The sequence below is a fragment of the Arachis duranensis genome, chromosome 7 (assembly GCF_000817695.3).
Source record: "Arachis duranensis cultivar V14167 chromosome 7, aradu.V14167.gnm2.J7QH, whole genome shotgun sequence".
Taxonomy (NCBI): domain Eukaryota; kingdom Viridiplantae; phylum Streptophyta; class Magnoliopsida; order Fabales; family Fabaceae; genus Arachis; species Arachis duranensis.
In genome coordinates this window covers 23383656-23391411 of record NC_029778.3, presented here as the reverse complement: position 1 = coordinate 23391411, position 7756 = coordinate 23383656, and positions in this window count along the sequence as shown.

The following is a 7756-nucleotide window of genomic DNA, read 5'->3' as shown; positions in this document are numbered from 1 at the left end:
ATATAGCAATCCATTCATCCACAAACTCAAAAGGACAAAACCACCATCCCAAGTCCCAACATTATAAAACAAAGACAACAAAAAAATGCATATAACAAACTAGACAACACAACGATAGAGGATCTACAGAGCTTATAGAAAAATACAAATCTACTGTATACTAAAATATTTACATAACATGAAATTGTGTGTACATATTCTAGTGACTGGACGAATATATCAAATAAACAAGCTTAATGGATGATAACCTTTTACATTTAAGTTGTATGTTTTTCCATTATTAGTGCAAGAAAAGACCGTATACTAAAATAATGTCAAATGCAGCTATCCATAGAGTTTAGACAGTTCAAAGAATCCTGGGTTATAAAATATAATAAATAGCATTCTTTGTAGAGTTATTCACTCTATTATAAGTAATTGTGAGAAATTCTATTCTGCCTTGACTTAAATCAACTTTGAATTAATAAATTCATATTCCAATTCAACACCCACCTAAATTCCAACTCCTACCTCACTCTAATTCAACACCATTAATACCACTTATAATCTTTTATCTCACTATCAAAAATCCAAAATTAACAACAACAATAACAATAAGTCAACAACTTTGAATTAATATATCAAATATCCAAAATAAAGAATCATCAATCGTACATAACCTGAAAATTCAACAACAAACACTAGCATATTTATCCAGTTACAGTAGCAACAAGGTAGTGACCACTTCTTTTTTTTTTCTTTTTATCAGTATCTCTTTATAAAAATAAAATGAAAAAATAGTTACTTACATCATTTTTGGATGGAATGTGAGTTGATTCGGAGGAGTAAAGAGTATTTCTTAATCTGCTACTTGAGGCATCCAAAGGAGAATTTTGGGCAGCTTGCACTAAGGCTGCTACCTCTTCGTCACTCATTCTAGGATTGATTTGGTCCACCAATACTTTTAATAAATCACATACACCGTCCATATTCTTCTCTAATGATGAGACCTTCTCGTTGTATTCAACTTTGACTTGTCGAATTTCCTAATCCTTTTTAAGTGAGCTTCTTGTAATTGAAGCCCCATAACAATGAACTCGACTTGGTTGGTCCTTTTCGAACACTCCTACAAATGCATCCTCATCATTTTTCCTTGCCTCTATGCGGGTTTGAAGTTCAGCCTATCAAAAGTGGCAATTAATAAAATACAAAGTCACATTAACTCAATATAAATAGAAATCACTTTAGAATTTATATTGTATAAATACAAATACAAATACAAACAACTTACAATTCTGCTTTGTGTTTTAGCATCATTTTTTTTTTACTTGTACTAGTTGCTATGGAAATTTCAGTCCTTGATAGTTCTTCTCTGTTCTCTTTAGAGTCTCGCTAGAGTACATATAAAAAAAATTTACGTGAAACATACTAACTAGACAACTACAATATGAATATAAATGAGAAATTACAAAAAAATAAGTTATACTACTAACTGCTTGAGCACTATTCCAAACTTTGTGGTTCCCATTTAGTGAGAACATGTTTTCTTTGACTTATTTTTAGTGTTCTTAGCATACATAGCCTAAATATAAACATGAAGAAGAGATATTATTATTCTTAGCAGACATATTTTCTTACTCTTTCAAAATCACATCACTTTTTTTTTTAAAACACCAAGTTTAATCATATAAAGAACCAATGATAGTATGCTTAATGGTACATAGGAAAAAATAAAAGACAATATTACCTTAATAGCTGGAAGACTCCAATATCGAATTAGTTTGCAAAATTGAATCTCAAGGATCTCTAATAGTCAGTTCTTTATCATTTCTTTCTTTGTGTTGTATTTCAAAAAATGTTCCTTTTTAATTTTTTCTCTTCTATTTTTTTCATGCACGACAAAATTCTTCATTACCCACGGCTTTGAAGTTATTGAAAGAATGAACTTTTGCTATGCAACACAACACATTAGAATGTCAAAGGTTAGCACAAATAAAGTAACAAATAAATTTAAAAAAAAAATTATCCATAATGCCATATTTATATACATTGGTATATTCCCACATGTCCTCTTTGAGGTTTTTAGGCACACCATGTCAACTAGTATATAGCAATATCACAAAACGAAAGTTACTAACTATTGTGTCCAAAAGTTGGTTGAGGTTAGATACGACCTCAATGGTTGGACCTATAGGCTGCCCTCCAAAAAATTCCAACTCCCGTCGATCATTAAAATCAATGGTATAAAACTTTTTGCACATAGTCGAAGATTTTCTCAGCTTTTGTTAGATCAAAAGAATAAGTCTTTCCTCCTAATAAAAGAGTCTTATCCTTTGCTGGATTAAGAGCGATACACATAAGGAGGTCCATCTTTTATTTCTGCAGCAAAGGCAAATTCATTATTTGAATCTTCCTCACTCATGTAGTTAACATAATTAACCTTTTATTGAAAAATGATTTTCTTTTGTTTGATTCTAATTCTTCCTTTTCTTTATTAAACTTTTCAATTTGCTAAAATTTATCGGCCAACTGAGCCAAGTCGAGGAGTTGTTGATTTACTAGTTTCTTTCGAATATTAAAATCAAGACCATTGATGGCCATCTTAACTATTTCTGGTTCATGAATAGGGGTAAAACATTTATTTCTCATATTCTTGAACTGTATAAGATAGTCATCAATCGACTCGAATTTTCTTCTCTTTACTGTGAACAAATCAGATAAAGTCACTTTCATTTCACCTCTAAAGAATTGATCATGAAAACTTCTTTCTAACTGAACCCAGTTATGGATCGAATTTGGTTGTAGATTTGAAAACCAAGTAAAAATATTCTTTGTCAGTAAAGAGAAAAAATATTTCATTTTCAAATACTCATTATTGGCCAATTCACCTATTTCAACTGAATATCGAGCGATGTGCTCGACTGCCGACTCTCCACTCTCATCTGCAAACTTAGTGAGGAATTTAGGAGTTTTGACTCTCCTAAAAAGTTTAACCTGTAAAATGTAATTAGAAAAGGAAGATATAAAATAAGGTTGGTTTGTTACCCCAATATTTATTCCTGCTTGATTCAAGATTTGCTCAGTAGGTTGAGTTATATTTGACCATAAGCTTGAGCAGCATTGTTTGTTCTCGCTTTGTTCAAAATCCCATTCAAATCATCTCAATGATAGGAGGATTATTACCATGAACTCCCCCAAAAGGTTGGGCTATTGGTCGATTAATTGATTCCGCAATATCATTGACTCGTCAAGCAACTTGCTCTATTCTGGCATTGTTATTTTCTAACATTGGAGTTAATATTGTATCTATCTATTAATTCAGCATATTTACTAGATCATGATGGATATCTTCGATTTGTTGTCTAAATATAGCTAAAGACTCGACTATATTAGGTGAAGATGTCCTTACAGGTATCTGCCTTGACAATGATACGTGAAAATTAAGATTCACGTATACAACCGGCAAGTATACCGGGTCGCATCAAGTAATAAAACTCACCAAGAGTGAGGTCGATCCCACAGGGATTGGTAGATTAAGCAATTTTAGTTAAATGGTATAATTAGTCAAGCAAACATGATTTGGATTTCATGAGAATTGATTTTTTTGATATACTTGCAGAAAATTAATTGACAATGAATTTAAAGAACTATAGTAAAGGAAGAAAATGAAAGTAAATAACTGAAAATTAAAATGCAAGAAACTTAAATGACATGAAAGTAAATTGCAGGAAAGTAAATGAAGCAGAATATAAGTGACAGAATGATAAATTGCAAGATTGTAGGGGAGAATTGGGTAGTGGGTATTCAAAACAACTAAAGAACAAAGGAGATAAGAATGAATAATGGAGAGATCATTAGGGCTCAGAGGTGTAAATTATCATGGAATGACTTGGTTCAACTCCTTCTCAATCATGGGTATAGATCCATGGCAGATTGTGAATAATTGGATCCCAATCTCTTGGCAATCCAATTTCTCTCAACACAATCAATTGCCACTCTCGTGATCTAATTGGTCATGAGAAGAGGTGAAGCTCAATTTCTAATCCAAAGCCACACAACTTCCAGGATCTCAACCAAGGGAGGTTACATCTCACATACCAACCCAAAGTGTATTGATCAAAGAAATCATGAAAGGATAACTCAAAACTGAATTCTATGGATTCATTCTCAAGTTCACCATACAATTCATATAGATTCAGGAAGAAGAAGTTCTTAAAACTGAAATTTGAAAGTTGCAAGAGAGACAAAATAGCTTTCGGGTATCCTCCCGAAAGTTATGAAAGCTATACTACTAAAAGTACAAAAGTAAAAGTCTCTAAGTGTGGAAGAAGAGTCCTCCAAGTACAAAGTTTAATTCTATTTATACTACTCCTAAGACTCATTTGGAGGTCCTCAAGTGGTTGGCAATGTGGGCTTTTCCATTGTTGAGTTCCTGGTCCAATGAAGGAAGAAGTTGCCTTTGAAAAGGGTGTAGAGAACAAGAGCCATCTCTTCATAGATTATGGCCCAAAATGGGCGTTGTTGCCAACAACGCCAGCTTTATGCACGTTGGCAACGTGCATGGAATTTCCTGGGCTTGGGCGTTCCCAGCCCAAATTGTTGCTAAGTGTTTTGGCCTTCTCTGAATTCAGTTTTGATGCCTAAAGTTGCCTCTTGCTCGAGCTTCAATTTCATGCTTCACTATAGACTATTATACATGGTTGGAAAGCTCTGAATGTCAGCTTTCCAATGCAACTAGAAGCACCTCAATTGGATCTCTATAGCTCAAGTTATGCTCCTTTGAAGAGGGTATGGTCAGGCTGTCTGGCGTTTTTGGTGAACACGCCCATGATAACGCCCAGTGTTTCTGAGGCTCTAAATGTAGCTGGCTCTTGAATCTTCAAATGAATTTCAATCCCATGCTATAATATATGGATGGAAAGCTCTTGATGTCTATTTTCCAATGCAATTAGAATCATCTCATTTATAGTTCTCTAGCTCAAGATATAAGGCATTGAAGAGAGGGAGGTCAAGCTGCCTGGGCTGGGCGTTGTTGCCCAAGTTACTGGCAACAACGCCAGTGACAACGCCCACTGGAAGCTCCTGGGCGTTGGCAACGTGCTTTGGACGTTGGCAACGTGCTAGATGCTGCTCCTTTCTTCATTTTGGGCGTTGGCAACTTGGTTGAGCGTTGGCAACTTGGTGAACACGCCAGTAACAACGCTTTCAGTGTCTGAGGCTCTGAATGAAGCTAACTTTTGAACCTTCAAATGAACTCCAATTCCATACTATGATATATAGTTGGAAAGCTCTTGATGTCTACTTTCCAATGCCACTGATTTCACCTCATTTGGAGTTATCTAGCTCCAGATACACGTTCTTGAAGAGAGCATCATCAAGCTGCCTGGGCGTTGTTGCCCACGTTGCTGGCAAACACGCCAGCAACAACGCCAGGCTCTCTTTTCTTCTTGGCTCGGGCGTTGTTGCCCACGTTGTTGGCAAACACGCCAGCAACAACGTGCCAACATCTCTTTTCTTCTTGGCTTGGGCATTGTTGCCCACGTTGTTGGCAAACACGCCAGCAACAACGTGCCAACATCTCTCCTGGTAGCTTCCTGGCGTTGCCAACTTGGTGTTGGCATTGGCAACGTGCAATGCATCTCCCCTGGTGGCTTCTTGGCGTTGCCAACTTGGTGTTGGCATTGGCAACGTGCTAATCTTCCCCTGGTGGCTTCCTGGCGTTGCCAACTTGGTCCTCAAGTTGGCAACTTGCAATGCTCCATTTCCTTGCTCTTGGGGCTTAAGTTTCCCTCTGATTTGAGCTTCCATTCCTTGCCACATTATGGACTATTGTATATCGTTGGAAAGATCTTGATGTCAGCTTCTCAACGCAATTGGAATCATGCCAATTGAATTCTTGTGGTTCAAGATATTCATCCTTGAAGAGGGGAAGGTCAGGCTGCAAATTCTGCTGAACATGCACTAGCACGTTGCCAACTTGGTTTCCAAGTTGCCAACGTGCTAATCCTCCTGGCAGCACCAATTTGGGCGTTGCCAACTTGAGGATCAAGTTGGCAACTTGCATCTCCTTCTTGCTTCAAGATTTCCTTGCATCATTGTCTTCTTGCTTCATCACCTATCATAAACCAAAGAATTTTTCTCAAAGTTTTGCCATCTCATGCATTAAATTTCAAGGAAATCATTCACCTTAACTTGCATATAAACTTCTTGAATCATTTGCATAGATTATGTCAAATTTTACTTAGTTCTTGGTTTATGAATGCATGGAGGAAAAGTTCACAAATTTGTCTATTTATTTCAAAGAAAATGAATGAAGCTAAGCTAAAATTAACTAAACTAACTAGAAAAAATGGCAAATATGCGAATGCATCACAACACCAAACTTAAACATTGCTTGTCCTCAAGCAACAAAAGAACTATGCACAAAGATTTCTTTTAATTGGAATGAGTTGAGGAATAGCTTGTAATACCTTGGTGAGTGAAGTGATTAAGTGATAGTGGGGTGAACTCTGAATTATGTGTTCATGCAAGGGTCCCAGTGCTTATCAGTCCTTACATTTTGGAAGTCTTAGATCTTAGGACTTTCATTCAAATGATATCATGGAAATCTCTCTATAGATAATCACCTTGAAACAGCTCATAGTTTATGTGTCTTGGCCTTGACTCTAAGTGTCATGTCTCAAAGCGGCTCTTTAGATAAGCTTTCAATCAATACTCCCAAACCAGTCTTTTGCTTTCTTTTGTTGCTACTTCTTGGATCAATAAGTGTTTGAGAATCTCCATAATACTTCTTTGAACTCTATTTCCTGCCTATGAGCTCCCATGCAAGTTTTCACAAACATGCAACCTCAATACACAATCATACAACTAGAACCACCACTTCTCTTAATCTTTTGCTTGCCTCAAAATAGATTTTTGACTCCTCAATCATTCTTTTCAAAGAATTGTTCTCTGTTTGCATTTTCATAGGTATTGAGCGCAAGCAATTTCAAGAGTATGGTGTTATGATATATCAAACATCTTAGTTATTGAACTACAAAGAAGTTATACTAAGCAGACAAACAGGGGTACAATATCACTTTCAATCATAGTAGTTTGAATACAAGACAATCACTCAACAATACAACCTTTTGGAGTTTATTTGCTTTACTCCTTATCATCATCATTGTTGGTCTTTATATCCCTCTTTGTCTCTTTGGTTGATGATGCTTAACCCTTCCCAAGATTGAAGTGACTGCCTACAATGAACTTTGGAAGTTGCTTGTCCCCAAGCACTTAAGAAATGGTTAGCATGCATGTATGCTTGTGATCTTCTAGACATAAGTTGGTGTGGGGACACCAAACTTAGTTCCTTGCTTACTTTTATATGATCTTCTGGACATAAGTTGGTGTGGGGACACCAAACTTAGTTCCTTGCTTACTTTTATATGCAGTGGAATGAATACATGCAAGAAACATCGAGTGCTTCTATTAAGGAAATAAAATCTAAATTAAAAGTAGCAATTGTTAAGTAGTTTTTCTGATTGTTTGGAGCTAGTGACTAATCATGCAAAGGATTAAAATGTGTCTTTAATGAAACTTTTTGGTGGAACACCAAACTTAGCACCTCACATTCACCTTTGAATTCTGTTGGTGTGTAATACCAAACTTAGCTCCTTGCAATGCAGATAAATATACTTAACTCTTTTATTGAATTAACTAAGAAAAGAAAACTACCTTTGGTTGGGTTGCCTCCTAACAAGCTCTTCTTTATCATCATTAGCTTGACGGTTGTCCC